The sequence below is a fragment of the Dermacentor variabilis genome, chromosome 5, assembly GCF_050947875.1.
Source record: "Dermacentor variabilis isolate Ectoservices chromosome 5, ASM5094787v1, whole genome shotgun sequence".
NCBI lineage: Eukaryota > Metazoa > Arthropoda > Arachnida > Ixodida > Ixodidae > Dermacentor > Dermacentor variabilis.
The window spans coordinates 4,158,082-4,178,166 of record NC_134572.1 but is presented as its reverse complement, the minus strand read 5'-3'; the positions used below and the strand labels follow the sequence as shown (position 1 = coordinate 4,178,166).

Sequence of the window (20,085 nt, the reverse complement as noted above, 5' to 3'; positions counted from 1 at the left end):
TCTCTTACACTAAGTCTTTTCTTGGCACGAAAGAAGTGTTGTGAGGTTTTTGGAATGGTACTTAAATTGTCCACGTCGACTTAGTATTTGCCTTTAGTGTCCCTTTAACGTCTACCAAAGTTGGAAATGAAGCATTATTGGAGCTTTTCATACAAAGCGTGACATTTGCTGCTATGCATGTGCAGCAGAGCAAGAGACTTTGCATTAGGCCCCTTTATTTTTAAGGCGCCCCTCGCCAGGTCTGGCCATCTTGAGATAACAAGTGCAGAGCATACAATGCGTGTTAACGATTGTGTTTGCAAAGAATTGCATCGCTACGCGCCACAGAAAGGTCTGAAATTTCAATCCGAACGCCGTTTTCCCTTACCCTCGTGGCAACCGCGTTCCAAGCTGGACGGTGACGTACTCGTGTCCCTGCGCCTACGTACTCGTGTCCGCAGTGTGACATCGCTCTTGGTGACACGTGACTTCGAGAATTATTCAAGGCAGCATCTGTTATTTGCATGATCTGTTGCTTGAATTGAAGTTTAGAGAAGTAATAAAACACGTAAACAGAATCTCTGCGTGTTTTTTGTTTTACTTCGCACCAAAGCAAGAGAGATGTACTTCCGCTTTGTCTGCTTGTTTCTACAGTCGTGCTGTCACGTGTGTAGGTAACGAAACTATGCAATATCTGCTCTGTTCCAGCGCCATGATCATGCTCTGTGATCTGCTTGTTCTGGCTCAGTATTTGTGTAGCACTGAATTATACCGCTAGTGTTGTGTCCTTGTGCACAGCGCGCAAGATCGTGCCTCACGTGCAACGCCGCCAGCGGCAGTGCGCAGCACAAAAAAAAAAAAAAAAAAGGCAGGCGAGGAGAGGAAAAAAAAGTGAAGGCGGGACAGGGCCCATAACGTTCGCGTTCTGCTATCCTCGAGGTCTGGTACGGGAAAACGCAGGGAAGGAATTTCGCTTGTGGAGGCTAGACTGTGTGAGTGGACCGAGTGTCTCGCTTGGCAGTGGAGCTCGCCTGCTGAAAGCATGGGTTTGCGGCTTTGAAATATTGCTGCGGAACAGCTGCCACAGTGAGGCTGCACTGAGGAGGAAGACAACAACATGGGCCCGCTTGATATAGCATCGCCATTTTGGCCTTCCGTTAGCTTCCCTGTAAATAAATTGTATATAGTATTGGGCTCCAGCTACACGTAAAATTAATTTGGTGGAGGTGGACGTTCCCCGTACCCGTAATGGAGCTTCGCAGCGGTAGCAACGGCGACAACGCAACTTTGGCTCCTGCTGGCGGCACTTCATCTACGCAACCATCTCCGCCTGCAGCCCCGACCTACGTCGCCGTTTCCCCCCCTCGAGATCCTGGTGTTTCAACGGAGTCGGCAGTCCTGATGTTGACGACTGGCTCCGCTTATACAAAGGTGTCAGCACCAGTCACAGGTGGGATCCGACTATTATGCTTGCGAATGTTCTTTTCTACCTCGACGGAGCTCCACTTGCATGGTTCCAGACTCACGAAAAGGAGATCTCAAGCCGGGATCTCTTCAAAGAGAAGCTCCGCGACCTTTTTGGCAATCCGTTCGGTCGCCAAGTCAATGCCAAGAAAGCCCTTGCCACACGTGTACAGACGTTGACCGAGTCCTACGTGTCGTACATTCTCGACGTCTTGGCCCTTTGTGCCAAGGCTGACCCGACCATGTCTGAGGACGGTAAGGTTAATCACGTCCTCAAAGGCATTGCTGACGACTCCTTCAATTTACTGGTGTTTACGAACGTCACCAGCATCGATGCGATCCTCAAGGAGTGCCGCCATCTTGAGCATGCTAAAAGCCGCCGGGTATCCCAGCACATCACGCGACTTCCCAACACAGCTGCTACGTCATCCTGTGATGACCTCTTCCACCAGCCGTCGCGATGTGACAACTTGACCCGCATCATTCGTCGTGAGGTCGAAGCGGCACAACCGGCGGCCCCTTCATTCCCGTCACCTGATCATTCTCCGGTGACAATCTCCTTGATCCAGGCCATCGTCCGGCAAGAGTTGTCCAACGTTGGCCTGCAATCCATTCGTTCCATACGCTCAGAAGCTCTTTCTCCCCACACGTCCCCACCGTGCTCTTCTTACTCCTCTTACGGACAGCGCAACCCCTCCGAATGGCGAACAGTGGACGACAGGCCGATCTGTTTTAATTGCCGACGCATTGGACATGTCACTCGCCACTGCCACAGCCGCTGGACTTCTCCGATGTGCTATTCTCCTGATTACCACCCTCGCCTCACTAGCGCATCCTTTTCCTTCGCCCCTTCTATGCCCGCTCCATCATCTGACCCTGCGACACCTTTGACGCGACCCCGCTACTCCCGCTCGCCTTCTCCCTCCCGTCGTCAATCTCGTTCGCCCCTGTCACGCCGTGCTCCTTCTCCGACCTACTCGCCGCACCGCCGACTGGAAAACTAGACTGTGCAGCTTCTGGAGGTGAAGCTGCAAAGACGACATTGGCACGAAATCCTCGCTTCACCTTACCCACGAACAAGAATCTTTTGGACGTTTTCGTCGACAATGTTCCTGTGTGCGCGTTGATTGACACTGGGGCGCATGTGTCCATTATGAGTGCTGCTCTTCGCCCTCGGCTCAAGAAAGTTCTGATGCCCGCCCCGAACCGATTTGTACAAGTCGCCAACGGAGGGACTGTCGCTATTGTTGGCATGTGCTCTGCCCGACTCACCATTGCTGAGAGACAAACCGTCGTTCTCTTCACCGTCATCGACCATTGCCCTCACGAACTCATTCTCGGTCTGGATTTCCTTGCCAATCATTCGGCCCTCATTGACTGTTCGGCCGGCTCACCTCGCCTTGACTTGCCTCTTCTTGCCGACCCTGTGGACCCACCTCCAAGCCGTTTGAGCTGCATGGATTTTATTCGCCTACCGCCTCAATCTGTGACACACGTCGACTTGTTGTCCTCACCAGCTGTACCTGATGGTAATTACGTGGTCGCACCAATTCCGGCAGTTATACTTACACATGGTGTTACCGTGCCGCACACTGTGCTGACAATTACTGGTAACCGCACCTGCCTTCCCCTTGTAAATTTCGCGCTAACCGCGCAAGTTCTACCTCAGGGAATTTTATTGGCTATAATTAGCGCTTTGCAGAATGATGAGATCGAGCCATTCACAGCGGAAGATCGTCACAGCTCAGCCCATACCGTGACGTCATCGCACGGTACTGACATCGACATTGAGAAGATGGTTTCCTCTGACCTTACACCTGTTCAAGCTGAAGCCCTTTGCTGAGTTCTTGACGGCTATCGCGACATTTTTGACTTTGACAATCGACCGTTAGGTCAAACGTCCGTCAACCCATCGCATAAACACTGGCGATACGAACCCTATTCACCGATGTCCATATCGTGTTTCTGTGTCCGAACGAGCTGTTATCTAACAGGAAGTCAAAAAGATGCTTGCAAAAGACATTATCGAGCCTTCCTGTAGTCCCTGGGCTTCTCCCATCGTACTTGTCAAAAAGAAGGATGAAACGTGGCATTTTTGTGTAGATTATCGCCACCTGAACAAAATCACAAAAAGGACGTGTACCCTTTCCCATGTATTGATGACGCTCTAGACTGCTTGTACGGTGCCACCTATTTTTCTTCTATCGACTTACGGTCCGGCTACTGGCAGATATCCGTCGACGACATGGACCGAGAGAACACTGCATTTATTACCCCTGGCGGCCTTTATCAGTTCAAGGTGATGCCTTTCGGTCTCTGTAACGTGCCCGCCACCTTCGAACGAATGATGGACTCTTTGCTTCAGGGGTTCAAGTGGTCCACCTGTTTGTGCTATCTGGACGACGTCACCGTTTATTCGCCCACATTTGACACGCATCTAGACCGTCTTTCAGTGATTCTTGACGTTTTTCGCCGCGCCGGTCTCCAGTTGAACTCGTCAAAATGTCACTTCGCTCGCCGCCAAATCACCGTCCTTGGACACCTCATGGACGCCAGAGGCGTGCGACCTGATCCGGACAAAATTCACGCCGTTACAAACCTTCCTGTTCCGAAGTCTACCAAGGACGTTCGTAGTTTCGTAGGACTGTGCTCATATTTCTGACGCTTTGTGAAGGATTTTGCGACTATCACACGTCCCCTTACCGACCTCTTGAAGAAAGACGCCCCATTTTCTTGGGGACCTGACCATGCCGCATCTTTTTCGCAGCTCACTACTCTCCTTACCATGCCTCCAATTCTGGCCCACTTTGACCCGTCTGCCTCAACGGAAGTTCGAACTGATGCCAGTGGTCACAGCATAGCAGCAGTGTTAGCACAATGCCAGCGTGGACATGAACGCGTTATAGCCTATGCCAGCCGACTTCTATCACCCGCTGAGCGCAATTATTCAATCACAGAGCGTGAGTGACTCGCTCTTGTGTGGGCTGTTGCGAAGTTTCGTCCATACTTGTACGAATGCCCCTTCTGTGTCATCACTGATCACCGCGCGCTCTGCTGGCTATCCTCACTCAAGGACCCCACGGGATGACTCGCTCGGTGGGCATTACGCCTGCAAGAATATACCTTCTCCGTGGTATATAAGACTGGATGTTTGCACCAGGATGCCGATTGTTTGTCCCGCTACCCCGTCGACGAACCGGCTGATGCGGATGCCATCGCTTGCGTTTTCTCTGTCTCCCAGTTGCTTGAAATCGGCAACGAGCAACGCCGCGATCCTTCATTACGAGCGCTCATCGACCATCTGGAGTCTACGCCTGGCGACGCCTCTCCCCGGATGTTTCTCCTTAAGGAGGGGACATTATACCACCGCAATCTCAATCCACACGGCCTTGACCTTCTGCTCGTAATTCCATCACACCTGCGTTCGACTGTCCTCCAACAACTTCACGACGCTCCCTTGGCTGGACACTTGGGCGTCTCGCGCACATACGACCGTGTATGCCGTCGATTCTTTTGGCCGGCTCTCGCTCACTCCGTGCGGCGCTACGTTGCCGCTTGTGAGCCCTGTCAGCGCTGGAAGAAGCCCTCCACATCTCCAGCTGGATGTCTCCAGCCGATCGACATCCCACCGGAACCCTTTTTGTGTGTGTGTCTAGACCTTCTTGGACTGCTTCCTCTCTCGGGCTCCGGAAATAAATGGGTTGCCGTCGCTACTGATTATGCGACGCGGTACCCAATCACCAGAGCCCTTCCAACAAGTTGTGCTACTGACGTTGCTGACTTTCTGCTCTATGACATCATTTTAGTGCATGGTGCTCCGCGCCAATTACTCACTGACTGTGGCCGCAGCTTTCTGTCCGCAGTCATCGAGGACATCCTCCGCTCCTGCTCGACAAAGCACAAGTTCAGCACATCCTACCACCCACAGACCAACGGCCTCACGGAGTGCCTCAACCAGACCATCACCGACATGCTTTCAAAGTACGTTGCGACCGACCACCACAACTGGGATCTTCACTTACCGTATGTGATGTTCGCGTATAATTCATCACGTCACGACACCGCCAGCTATTCACCATTCTATCTCCTATATGGCCGAGAACTCGCGTTGCCCTTGGACACTTTGTTGCCCTCGGCCACACGTTCAGCCACTGAATACGCCCGCGACGCGATCGCACACGCCGACCACGCGCGCCAGCTCGCCCGCACCCGTCTCAAGGCCTCACAGGAGCATCAGAGACGCCTCTATGATTGCCACCATCGCGACGTGCACTTTACTCCGGGTTCTCTGGTGCTTCTCTGGTCACCCATTCGACGTGTGGGCCTTTCAGAAAAGCTGCTGTCGCACTACACTGGCCCATACCGTGTGGTGCGACAAGTGACAAGTAAGGTATGAAGTCATCCCCGCCGACCTGTCAGTGTCATCGTCGGCTACAAGTGACATCATTCACGTGGCAAGACTAAAGCAATACCAGACACGTTTCACCGCGGATGTGTAGATTAAGCACCAGGACGGTGCTTCTACCGCCAGGGGTGATGCTGCGGAACGGCCGCCACAGTGAGGCTGCACTGAGGAGGAAGAAGACGATGTGGGCCCGCTTGATATAGCGTCGCCATTTTGGCCTTCCGTTAGCTTCCCTGTAAATAAATTGTATATAGTATTTGGCTCCAGCTACACGTAACAATATTTCTATCTCGGCTATTAATGAGCCAATTTGAAAAATTCTGCGGCAGAACGCTCCTTAGAGGACACGTAACAACTTCCAGTGTATAACCAAAATTTGCCATGGGGCCTGGTGAGGGGACCTTTAATAATTTAAGATACAGCTTAAACAAATGCAGAAGTTCTGCCTAAGCACACACTCAGTGCACATAATGCGTTGTAGTCCACTCAATTTGTTCAGCCATCCTCAATATTCGAGCACCATGCCTGTAAATAGTTCTACATTTTCAGAGTCAGAAAGGACCATTGCTTTGCAATACTAAAGGATCAGTATTAGCATACTATACCATGCATGCCAGCTATAGCAGTGTAAATAAGCATGTCTGTCTGACATAGTGCAACAAATGTACGATCCTATTTTCCTTGTTCCACAGGCCCTGATTAGGTTCCGCTGCATGAGCATTTTATGTGCCACTAGACTTGCACTGGTGTGAAAATTCATGGATCCATATGCAAGAACCACATATACCATTTATACGACCGAATACAGCCAATACATACCACTGTCACCTCAGTTAATCTGCACTCGGTACTAATGGCAGCAGAACAGAGCGCAAGTGTGCCTTTAAGGAAGATAAAACAGCATGCAGAAAGGCTGTTTCCTGTCCCTACACAGACATAACCTTGCATAATTGCTTATAGATGCTTAAGGGAGCAGTAAAAAAAATGCAGTTTATTCTATAAATACAATTTTAATTCAGTATGGTTGCTATGAATATGACTAATAGTGTGGGTCCTTAGTAAATGCAATTTCTTTACAGAGAATTTAGAAGTCTTAGTTATCACTGCACCAAAAATAAAAAAAAGTGTCTTGTTAAAATGGTAATTCAAATGTTCATAAAGTACGCACAGGGACCAATTAGCTTTTTTTGATAGCATCACGAAATGCAGTACTTTATTATTGTAGACTTCAGTTTAACTAAAGCAAACAGTGCAGAGAAAGAACAAGTTATGACTTGGATGGAATTGTAAACTTAAAAGGCAGCAAAGGGCATTCACAATGCTCTCTTGAATACATCTTTCCAGTAACCAATCTCCTAAAAGACATATTTTGTCTAAATGATGGCTGCAAAAGCTACAGTGGAATCTCTAAACGGAAATCGCTTAGACGGAACTGCCTCTTGAATGGAACACCATTGTCATGGCTGGTTGGTTTTGTATTCATGCAATTATATTCAGCTTTGTCTCTCAGTAAATGGAACTCCTGATAAATGGAACCAATTTCCCTGGTGCCTTGAGAGTGCACTGTATACCATTGTCACGCACGCACGCACACACCTGATTTGTGGTGCTTTCAAAAGTTGTCATTGAGATCACCACTGCGGAACTTCCTTCTTCACGCTACCTCAGGGAAAGATGCGGCTGCTTACACAGGGATTGGCAGGATTAATGGTTTCTGGTATTCTGCACAAGTTAAAACAAGACACGAACAGTTTAAAACAAATTGTGCATCAGGATTATTATTCTCTTTAAGATCGATTAATGCACCCAAGCAAAACTAATTAAGGGAGTACTGACGCCAACTTTTGTGCTTCTTTAGGCAGTTGCCAACCGCACAATTATGACATGTAGCCTCAATTCCTTGAGCAGCACAGATGATTATTACACCACATCTTATACCGCTAGTTTAAAATGTCCTCCAAGTGCAGCACTATTTCATACGTGCAGCATGAGGCTATTCATATCACCAAAACCATGGTTGGAATTCATGCAGAGTGCAAACAACTCAAGCACGAGGTAGCTGGCTCCATGCAGTAGTTGACAGTGATGTAATGACCTCACTAGAAGCAGTCAAGTTGACCCTTCCAGCGGCACACTCTTTCTTTTTAATGTAGGAGGACTCTCTCACCTGTTATCTTGTCAAGTGTTGAATGATCTGTTTTCGCAGCATGGTCATAGTGTGTATACGTCAGTTGTGTCTGGTACCAAGAGATCACCACATCTAGTATTGGTGACATGAATAGACTTCTGTTTCACGTGCAAAGCCACGCTACACTTTGCGCATGTTTTGAGCTGTAACACTAAATGGTAATGTATTAATTAATAATATTTCTGTATTATTAAACAAGTAAATTAGGCTTCATAGCATAATTACTGAGTTGGCAGGTATCCATTTTTTGTATAAAAACAAGACAAAAATTTTGTGGTATACTCGTAAAAAGAAAGCTAGGTACTCTTTCATCAGTACCAACAATGACAAACAACCTTATCATCATTGTTTTGATGTCAAATTCACAGTAGATATTGTAAATTTCAGAAGGGAAAGGCGACCTTCCTTACTGACAAATAGCGTAACATAAAACTCCCTTTCCTGATGCTGACAGCATTTAAACATTGCAATTTGGCAAGCTAGAGTTCAGACGTGTTTATAACTAAATTAAACAGCTTGAGGTTCCCTGCCAATAAATGCAAGCATAGCTCACTTTCATATATGCCAGAGAACACAGTAATAATTCCATGTAAGCAGTGTTATAAAATGCATCACATTTACCTTTGAGGCACAGATGACGCTCAAGCAACAGTGTTGTCAGCCAGTCTGCCACTGCTTTGATTGAGTGTGAAAGCATATTAGCTCACATTGGGTCATTCGTAGCTGCCTCTAAAATTCAGAAAATATTGATCTGCTGATGCAGGTAACACAAATGACTACTTAAATTAGAATAGTAAAATAAAAGTAAATTGGCTATTTACAGCCTTAAGCTGCACTGGCTTATGTAAACTATTTAAATGTAATAGCTCACTATTTAACAAACAAAATCAACCTTGTTTTAGCCTTGTTTCTTGCCTCAAATTTATTGTCATTGCTTTCCCTCTGCAGCCAAATTAACCACACTTTACTTCAAGCTCACATTCCATGACAGCTATGAATTGCTTCATCCAAGGTTTTCCATTTGCAGTTAGGTTTAATGTCATATGAGCCGTGATAGTTCACACAGAATTTTAAATGCAACCTCCGTGTGAAGACAGGTGCTCCGAAAGAGAAGATATTCATATGCTCGGAACGAAAAAAATTGAAGAAGATGCAGACTAAATTAGCTACACACTACTCTGCGACAACACTGCACGCAATTCAGCTGTCTTGCTAGTCATGTGGGACAGTGCAGCGCAGAAACTATTCAGTAAAAACAGAATAAAGGCAAACTGATGGTTAAGGTATATTAAAATAAAAAAATAATAATAAATTATACTCGTTCAACCAAAGCAAAACATGCAAAAGTAATTTAAAGTTCACCATGATTTGTGGAGAGGATTTTAAATTTCACACAGGAACATTGAAACAAGTCACTCAGTACTAAATTTCTTGAACTTGAAATTGCAAGGTTCATTTAGCTAATGCGTGAAGGTGATATATTTGTGCACTCAATATAGCATGCTACGCCCGTCAGATTTTTGAACCACATTAAATGTTCAATTTTCATGAAATGTCGCATGTGCATGCTTATGAGCTGCTGCTGATTTTGTTTTACTTCCCTGAGGCTTCCCTTGAGACAGCATCGTAAGCTTCTGCTCTTTGCTGTCGCTGCACAAGAGAGGCCTCAGCTGCAAGCGGTTTCAGCGATCGCACTTTGGTTGCTCCCCGCCGTTGGTGTTATTTGCATTGCCTTCATGCATAGTGGTGGAGTGGACACACTTCCATGAGCTAAATCTGGGGCCATTAGCAGTTTTTCCCAATTTAGAAGGGCAACGAATGGTGTCGAGGCGACTTTCATGCAATATTTTTGTGGTATCGCTTATTTTTCATCTGTAGTCGCAGCCTGCGAGTGTTATTTATGCATCATGTTTTAATGCAGTGCATGCAAAGTGATGAATATAGTATTACAACTGCATGATTCCAATTTCAATTTTTATTTCAAAAAATACATTTAGTAAAGATAGCATTCAATGGATTAGTCTAAGCACACTGTGCTTGTCGACCAACCAGGCAGTAGACAGAGCATCTAAATGTGTGCAACAAAATTGTGCCACAGAGTTATCAACATCACATGTTACCCATTGTTTTTCTAAATTCAACAGAGTGTTCTGCACGAAATTTAAAAAGAACAAATTACATTCCAGGTGTATATAACAGCATCTTACAAAAGCTGGATATTATACGCAGAGATCAATGATGTGTTTCTAAAGTAAATAAATAAAAAAGAAAGAAAAATAAGAACAAAAAGGGTAAGAAAAAATAAAGTATATTAGCTTTCAGGGCAATGTAGTACATGTAAGGACCTTTGTGTTACATTATATATTGACCCCCTACAGTCACACACCATTTTCTAATTTCTTTATGCATTTTTCTTTTGGAGGTGATTCCAAACAGGTCATCATCAATTTGATTAAAAAGACTTGGAACATAATATTCGCACCTCTTGGCACCATAATTAGTATGACACCATGATTTAACAAAGTGTTCTATTGTACGTAATGTTACATTTTTGCGAACTGGTATCTTGAAATCATTAGAGAAGTAATACCGCAAAAGCACAACAAAAATAGATTAGCTGTATTCGTAGTACACCAAGAAGAACGCATGTTTTTTCTTTGTCAACTGATTGCAATGGAGTGTTGTAAGTTACTGTATATACAATTCGTTTGTGTTGTTCAAGGTTTGTCTCTTATAGTGTGAGCAAGTGCCATATAATGTTATCGCATACATTAATACTAATGCTTTGTATATGGTTATCCGCTAATTCATTGGGGTTTTTCCTCGCAAATTGTACATCATTGCTGCAGCGACCCTTATCCCTTAAATATATAGGTAACATGTTCAGTCCATGTAACGTGCTGGTCAAAAAGAACACCCAGGTACTTAACTGGTTCGTACCCTAAAGCCAGGCACTTACACGGAGAACACACCGAACCATGTAGGTATAAAGGCAGCTGTAGAGAAATATTCTTGTGCGTGTTTCTGAAACATTGTAGCTCTGTTTTTTTACGATTTACAAATATTTCATTTTCTGAAAACCAGTCTAGCACTTTGCACATATCTTGCTGAAAGGCTCGATTCTCTACTTTAAACTCGGATACCTCGGCAAGTGCTGTATCGTCTGCATATTGAAACAGCTTCGAATTAGTTTTAAATAGTTTTAGTTTTAATAGTATTAGTTTTAATAGACCCAGATCAGAAACATAATATGTTTCTGATCCGTTTCTTTTCAACATATATTATATGTTGAAAAGAAACGGTTCTAGTGTGCTACCCTGTGGCACCCGACACTTTATTGGTTGAAAGTCACCACAAACTTCGTCTTACCCACTGTACTATATTTTTAAGGGGGGACGCGGCTTTTGCATCGCGAAAAATGGCCAAAAAGTCGTTTTTTTTTTTTAAATCACATTTTTAGTTTCTATAACTCTTTCTATCTGATTCCGAAACATCATCACTATAAACCATGTAGAAGTGCTCTAAAAATTGTTTTATCAGCCAAGGTGGCGAAAAAGTTCGCGGAAATCAAGAAAGAACGGTGTTTTTCAAGCCACACTATCTCTGGAACGGCACAACCGAGCGACGCCATCTAGGACTCGTTGGAAAGCGCATTTCTCTGACTTCAAATATGCCACTTTAGCTATCTCCTCCATGCAGAAACAAGCACACAAAAATCAAATGACTGAAGGTCGTGCCGGGGTCTGCGATTTGCCGCGCCCGCCACGTGAATCTAGCGCTGTTCGTCATTGGTCCGGTGGTCATCTGCTCGGCTCCTTGCACCTCGACCCCCCCCCCCCCCCCTAGCCTGGAAGTATTAGTCTCCATCTTTATTCTGTGGTCTCCATTCGCCACAATCTCGACGTGCGAAAACGGGTGCTACGCAGACATCTCAGTAGTGTCCGTGGTGTGGCCGCTCCCTACGTCTGTGGAAGTCTCAGATCCGCGGCTAAGCATTCCGAGCATCGGCGGCACGGACTTCGCGATCAACATTCGCGAGCGGAATCCTCGGACATGCGGCTAAGCCTTTCAGCACTCGGTGTTTCGGAATTCGTGACCTAGCACGTCGCGCACGCAATCCTCGTACCGAGGCTAAGGATTTCGCGCATAGGAGTCTCTGGCTCGGCGATCAAGCAAATAGCGCGCGGACATCTCGAACCATCGACTAAGCATTTTGTGCATCGGCGCCTCCGACTGCGCGATTAAGTACATCGAGCGTTGACTCCTTGAGCCCGCGTCTAGGCATTTGGAGAGTCGGCACCTCGCACTGCGGGAATAAGTGCATCCAGTGTTAATTCCTCGAGCCCGCGTCAGGTCATGCCGCGCGTCGGCACCTCGGACTCCGCGAATAAGCGCATCAAGTCTCAAATCCTCGAGCCCGCGTCTAGGCATTTCGCGCGTCAGCAGCTCGAACTACGCGACTACGCACGTCGAGCGTCGACTCCTCGAGCCCGAATCTAGGCATTTCGTGCGACGGCACTTCGGACTGCGCGAACTAGCGCATCGACTGTCGACTCCTCGAGCCCGCATCTAGGCATTTCGTGCGACGGCATCTCAGACTGCGCGAATAAGCGCATCAACTGTCGACTCCTCGAGCCCGCATCTAGGCATTTCGTGCGACGGCACTTCGGATTGCGCGAATAAGCGCATCAACTGTCAACTCCTCGAGCCCGCATCTAGGCATTTCGCGCGTCGGCATCTCAGACTGCGCGACTAAGCACATCGAGCGTCGACTCCTTGTATCTGCGTCTAGGCATTTAGCGCGTCGGCACCTCCGACTGCGCGAACTAGCGCATCGACTGTCGACTCCTCGAGCCCGCATCTAGGCATTTCGTGCGACGGCATCTCAGACTGCGCGAATAAGCGCATCAACTGTCGACTCCTCGAGCCCGCATCTAGGCATTTCGTGCGACGGCACCTCGAACTGCGCGACTAAGCACATCGAGCGTCGACTCCTTGTATCTGCGTCTAGGCATTTAGCGCGTCGGCACCTCCGACTGCGCGAATAAGCGCATCGACTGTCGACTCCTCGAGCCCGAATCTAGGCATTTCGTGCGACGGCACTTCGGACTGCGCGAATAAGCGCATCAACTGTCAGCTCCTCGAGCCCGCATCTAGGCATTTCGCGCGTCGGCACCTCGAACTGCGCGACTAAGCACATCGAGCGTCGACTCCTTGTATCTGCGTCTAGGCATTTCGCGCGTCGGCACCTCCGACTGCGCGAATAAGCGCATCGACTGTCGACTCCTCGAGCCCGAATCTAGGCATTTCGTGCGACGGCACTTCGGACTGCGCGAATAAGCGCATCAACTGTCAGCTCCTCGAGCCCGCATCTAGGCATTTCGCGCGTCGGCACCTCGAACTGCGCGACTAAGCACATCGAGCGTCGACTCCTTGTATCTGCGTCTAGGCATTTAGCGCGTCGGCACCTCCGACTGCGCGAATAAGCGCATCGACTGTCGACTCCTCGAGCCCGAATCTAGGCATTTCGTGCGACGGCACTTCGGACTGCGCGAATAAGCGCATCAACTGTCAGCTCCTCGAGCCCGCATCTAGGCATTTCGCGCGTCGGCACCTCGAACTGCGCGACTAAGCACATCGAGCGTCGACTCCTTGTATCTGCGTCTAGGCATTTAGCGCGTCGGCACCTCCGACTGCGCGAATAAGCGCATCGACTGTCGACTCCTCGAGCCCGAATCTAGGCATTTCGTGCGACGGCACTTCGGACTGCGCGAATAAGCGCATCAACTGTCAGCTCCTCGAGCCCGCATCTAGGCATTTCGCGCGTCGGCACCTCGAACTGCGCGACTAAGCACATCGAGCGTCGACTCCTTGTATCTGCGTCTAGGCATTTCGCGCGTCGGCACCTCCGACTGCGCGAATAAGCGCATGGACTGTCGACCTCTCGAGCCCGCATCTAGGCATTTCGTGCGACGGCACTTCGGACTGCGCGAATAAGCGCATCAACTGTCAACTCCTCGAGCCCGAATCTAGGCATATCGCGCGTCGGCACCTCGAACTGCGCGACTAAGCACATCGAGCGTCGACTCCTTGTATCTGCGTCTAGGCATTTAGCGCGTCGGCACCTCCGACTGCGCGAATAAGCGCATCGACTGTCGACTCCTCGAGCCCGCATCTAGGCATTTCGCGCGTCGGCATCTCAGACTGCGCGAATAAGCGCATGGACTGTCGACTTCTCGAGCCCGCATCTAGGCATTTCGTGCGACGGCACTTCGGACTGCGCGAATAAGCGCATCAACTGTCAACTCCTCGAGCCCGAATCTAGGCATATCGCGCGTCGGCACCTCGAACTGCGCGACTAAGCACATCGAGCGTCGACTCCTTGTATCTGCGTCTAGGCATTTAGCGCGTCGGCACCTCCGACTGCGCGAATAAGCGCATCGACTGTCGACTCCTCGAGCCCGAATCTAGGCATATCGCGCGTCGGCACCTCGAACTGCGCGAATAAGCGCATGGACTGTCGACTCCTCGAGCCCGCATCTAGGCATTTCGCGCGTCGGCACCTCGAACTGCGCGACTAAGCACATCGAGCGTCGACTCCTTGTATCTGCGTCTAGGCATTTAGCGCGTCGGCACCTCCGACTGCGCGAATAAGCGCATCGACTGTCGACTCCTCGAGCCCGCATCTAGGCATTTCGCGCGTCGGCATCTCAGACTGCGCGAATAAGCGCATGGACTGTCGACTTCTCGAGCCCGCATCTAGGCATTTCGTGCGACGGCACTTCGGACTGCGCGAATAAGCGCATCAACTGTCAACTCCTCGAGCCCGAATCTAGGCATATCGCGCGTCGGCACCTCGAACTGCGCGACTAAGCACATCGAGCGTCGACTCCTTGTATCTGCGTCTAGGCATTTAGCGCGTCGGCACCTCCGACTGCGCGAATAAGCGCATCGACTGTCGACTCCTCGAGCCCGAATCTAGGCATATCGCGCGTCGGCACCTCGAACTGCGCGAATAAGCGCATGGACTGTCGACTCCTCGAGCCCGCCTCTAGGCATTTCGCGCGTCGGCATCTCAGACTGCGCGACGAAGCAGATCGAGCGTCGACTCCTTGTATCTGCGTCTAGGCATTTCGCACGTCGGCACCTCGGACTGCGCGAATAAGCGCATCGACTGTCGACTCCTCGAGCCCGAATCTAGGCATTTCGCATGTCGGCACCTCGGACGGCGCGAATAAGCACATCGACTGTCGACTCTTCGAGCCCGCATCTAGGCATTTCGCGCGATGGCATCTCGGACTGCGCGAATAAGCGCATCGAGTGTCAATCCCTCGAGCCCCCGTCTGGTCATGTCGCGCGCCGGCACCTCGGACGGCGCGAATAAGCGCATTGAGTGTCAACTCCTCGAGCCCGCGTCTACGCATTTTGCGCATTGGCACCTCGAACTGCGCTACTAAGCACATGGAGCGTCGACTCCTTGTATCTGCGGCTAGGCATTCCGCGCGTCGGCACCTTCGACCCGCAACCAAGCGTATGGCGCGTTTGGTCTATTATCATATTGTCACGATAGCTCGTAGCAATATGTATCATACCAAGCCCTTCATAAAGTGAACCTCATCATAAGCTCTCTTTACTAGGCCCCTTGGGCTGGCGCGGACACCTGGCTGCAGAAGTCATCGAGGCATCATACAAAAGTACAATTCCGGAAAGCACCTAGCAGCCGCATCACTGGCTCTCTGATCGTAAGTTCCACAGCCATTGTCAGGCGATGACTTGGAAGGCTGCTGACACTCAGAGCTGTCATTCAGTAACATGGTCAATTCTACCAAAAGAAAATATGACTCACTGATTGTACTGGAGACTGCTATCAATCAGGTAGCGCGCAGGTACAATACTGGAACTATATTCGTGCCCACACAGAGTTCCGCACCTCACTTGGTTTGAAACCCGGGCATCATGCTCTTTGTAGAGCAGCAGCAAAGAATGCCAAACAAAGAAAGGGTGAGCGACGAAGGCACACCAGACCAGAGGTCACATGTGCAAGAAGCCCTACATCACAAAACACCCCAAAGACTACAAATTTGATGCCTTTTAGAGAACTGAAGGGAAGGTGAAATTTTGAGAGCTGTTTTCTGAAAACTGTTTCTTTTTTTCCTTTCTGCTCAGTTTCTGAAGCTGATTTCTTTGTTACCGTTTAACATATTTTGACTCCGTTTTTTTTTTCACGTTCCTTAGGCTACAGTGCAGGTCGTGACATGCTCGCTTTCTTATCTTGACCCTTTGTAAGTTTACGATATGGCTATTCGTCTACTCCGAAAGTGTGCTTGATGCGAAGGTAACATAAAAACGGCACTCCAAAAAATTTGCGTTGCCGAAAAAAGAGCAAGAATGTCACGACCTTCAGCATGCATTTAGCTATGTCGTCAATACTTAACAAGCCTTTTATCCCGTCTTTTAAGTTCCCCAGGCTCTCCAGGAAGTTCGACGGAGAAAAATTCTGCTGAATAAAATGCAATAAAATTTTCTGAAGATATCGCTCTGGAATTTTATGGAAGCATCAGGGAGGACATTCTAGGACATCAGGACATTCTAAATATTTTTGCCAATTTTCGTCAATATCCATGAAGAAATAAAGAAGTTGATATTCAAAGCCACGTTCCTTCTTAAATACTAAAGAATTTGTAAAACTTATTTCGAAAGCCCAAGCAGTTTTACTTCTCCAACAACACATTGTGGTCTATTGTATCAGATGCTTTGGTCAGGACTAAGAATAGTGCTAGTACTACGTGATTATTTTCTAACGGACTGTTGATAAAATCCGCAAATTCTTCAAGTAGTGTAACTGAGTTCTTATTGTTTGTAAATACAACCCGTTCTGTTATTTAAAGAAAACTTGTCGCAGAATGACTGCATGGTAGACGCAATGCGTTTTTCCATGATATGAGCAAAGGAAGACAGAATTGTGATTGGCCTGTAGTTTGTGCACTTGACTTTTGCCATTCTTATATGATGATCCTACTATGGATACCTTTAGTTTATCCGGTATTTCACCCGTTTCGAATATTCCATTTAGTTTTTTTGAGAATAACTTCATTAAAGTTGTAGAACACGTGTCTAAAGTGAATTTTATCATACCAAGGTGGTTTGTGCTTTTTTATCCAGCGCATTATAGCCATATAGACCAGATTTAGAAATAAATCGCAAATATGTAGAAAGCGTAGAACCACGTTTCGGTCGATACTTGGTATCTTCATCAAGGTTCATACGTCTCAGTTTTCTGCTACACTTGTGAAGTGAAGGTCGTATTGAATTTATTGCATAAGGTGTGGAAATTTTCACCGGGAAAGTTTTTTAGAGCATCGTCAATAGATGCCTTCTTCAATCTGCTCATCATTTCGTTCGCCATTTGCCAAGTTTTTTGCTATCATTTTTTAAAAAGTAAACTGCCGCATGAGGTACGTCCATTTTGCTTGTCGTATTTTTGCGGTTACAAGATTTTTTAATGACCTGTATTCATCACTGTACGAAAGACTTTCTGGGTCTTTTATGCACTTTTTCCAAGTGTCATATTTCAGATAACATAAATGAACTAGCTCTTGAGTCATCCATTTATTGTCGGCGTTTCTCATTTTAATCTTTACTCGTTTCGTTGACTTGAGATAAATATTTGCAATATTTCTGTTATCTTCTTGTACAAATTTATGTGACCAAGTCGTGACAGGGGCATCCAATAAAAATGTTGAATATATCTACTACGTTATTATCTAATACCTCTTCTGTAATAATGTGATCACAAATTTCGGTGTGTTTATCCGTCATCACCACAATGTAATGATCCGCTAATTTTGGTTTTAAGATACCAGAAGCACAGCATTCATTTGCAAATCGAACCATAATGAGACCAATGCAGGATCTCGTAATTTTCTAGCCGCGATATTCCTCTCTAGTGTAATCTTTAATTACATTCTCTAGGCCAAATTCTGCTAATAAATTTATACTATATTATTTCAATATATAGAGTCGGTAACGGAATTACACAGCTCCCGTCGTAGTCTCAAAGCTAGTACCATATCCAAATTGCAAGGAGGCAAAATAAAAAAAATGCTTCTAACAAGCCTAATGAAAATTGGACTCTGAAACAGCCTCAGCCTCCGTCAATAACTGCATGAATGCGACAATCCAAAACCTTAGCTGATGTTCATGTCGTCCAACGTGACTCGCAGCAAAGTAGAAAGCCTTCAATCATATAATAAAATCACTTACCGAACGAAATAAAGCGATCTTGTTGCTGCCGTTCTTGCAAACGCGATCCGAAGTTCCCTACTCGAAAACGAAGGAATCGCCGCCACCGCTGCCGAAAGTTTCAAAATCTGCAAAAAAGAACGCGAAGCGCAGGCGAAGCGGGACCGTTGCATGTGGCGCCACCTTCGCTGCTGAGCTGCGTTTAATAAAGTTGTCTAATCTTTTCTCATGCTTATATATTTTCTATTTAAAACAACTCTAATACACAACTGTATTTTTAACAGAATACATTTTATTTTCTATTCGCTCTTTATGATCATATTAAATTGCGCACTCTCTTTTAGGGCTGCAAGTCGCAGCATGCTATCAACGTGGCGCCACATTTAAACCGGCGAAGGTGCGCCCTTCAGAATAGCGAGTTTTAGAATAGGGTCCCCTATAGTTTTGGGCCCCAAAGAGCTTTGCGGGTGTTATCGTCGGGGCACGCAGGAGTGAAGAGCTTTAGAATAGGGTTTTGCGTTTGCGGATAGCGTGTTGCGCTGACAGCGCCACTATGGCGTCAAAGAAAAGCTATTACGAATAATTAAATAAGCTATACCATTTTATGACAGGAATAGTAATTGTGACTTGCGTGTATTCGCGTTTAATTACAATTTAGAGGTTATTCTGTAAGCAGCAAACAATTAGTTGCGCTTAGTTTTGAGCAAACCAACTTTACGTGCCTTCACAAGCCAAGCTTAGCCGTGTTAGGCCTACGAGCCATAAAATCCACAATCGAATTCGGAATCTTCCTCAATTCAACTGTCTTCCTCAACTAGCGGCGTCATAACGCACGCTAGTTGAGAGAAAGCGATAACCGCAGTCACTTCTCCTAGCTTGCGAACTTCACGCGTTACCACGAATCGAACCCAGTTTGGTGCTAGGTTAGAGCCGTCGCTTCGATGGGTGCCGCCATGTTTGCTGACGCAAAGCTTTTGGGGCGCTATTTGGGTAGGGTGGCTAATTTGGGCTCCCGCTAAATCGGTGAAATAGCGTTCCCACCGCAAATCCCAAACGCAGTTTGCGTCTCGCGCATGCGCAGTGGCTTCGACGCTATTTCTTTGGGGCCCCAAAACGTTTGGGGCCCCTATTCTAAGACTCTCTAATGTGCGTAGGAAATCAACGCAGAATCGGTTTCACCGCGCTCCATTTATGGCGCTGATTGCGCTACAAGGACTTTCATATGCCGTATCAACGTAACAACCCCTATAAACGTCACTATCCCCTCACCTTTTCCGAAGCATGCCGGCAACTTCCACGCACACAAAATTGATCGTGTCGCCAGTGTCGCTCCGGTGACGTCAGGCGGGGAACTCGCCTTTGTCGTCTGCTGCGCTCCCGTTGAAATAGCTTCATCTATGATAGCTTCATGTTCACGCGTTTGCTCGCGCTCGTGCTGCGTGCTCGCTTAGCATGGCGATCTCCTATTACTGTCTGTATTTTTTGATAGTGTTAGATTTATATATGTCAGCACTAGGAGGACAACAAACGTTATATATTGTATCCTAAATAGATTTTGCGCCAAGAACAACACACACAAGTAAGACGACGACACCATGGGCGCTACTTCAACTGTTTAATGAGGGTGACAGCACTCGACAAATATAGCCCTCCAAAACACAGCGCACGCGTACAAGGCAGCATGGAGTAAAAAGTCTTATCAGTGCAGGCGCGATAGAAACTTCAGCACAGCCTCGTAAAGGAAAACCGATGTGTCACTAACACAGTGCTCGGTATTGTATCATTTACGTAATCAAGGCAAAGAGGT

At 47.3% G+C, this 20,085-nt stretch overlaps 1 long non-coding RNA gene across 2 annotated transcripts in view; it reads right to left on the bottom strand.

Annotated features, from left to right (window-relative positions):
• Nucleotides 1-18,435, bottom strand: part of LOC142582182 (uncharacterized) — an 80,807-nt gene extending 62,372 nt beyond the window's left edge. The window contains exons 1-2 of one of the 2 annotated variants that reach the window (XR_012828384.1): nt 18,300-18,435; nt 7,445-7,570 (exon numbers count right to left, since the gene is read on the bottom strand). This is a non-coding gene — a long non-coding RNA (uncharacterized LOC142582182). The remainder of the gene's footprint in view (nt 1-7,444; nt 7,571-18,299) is intronic. The other variant, XR_012828385.1, reaches the window with a different exon arrangement.
• Between the last annotated feature and the right edge of the window lie 1,650 nt (nt 18,436-20,085).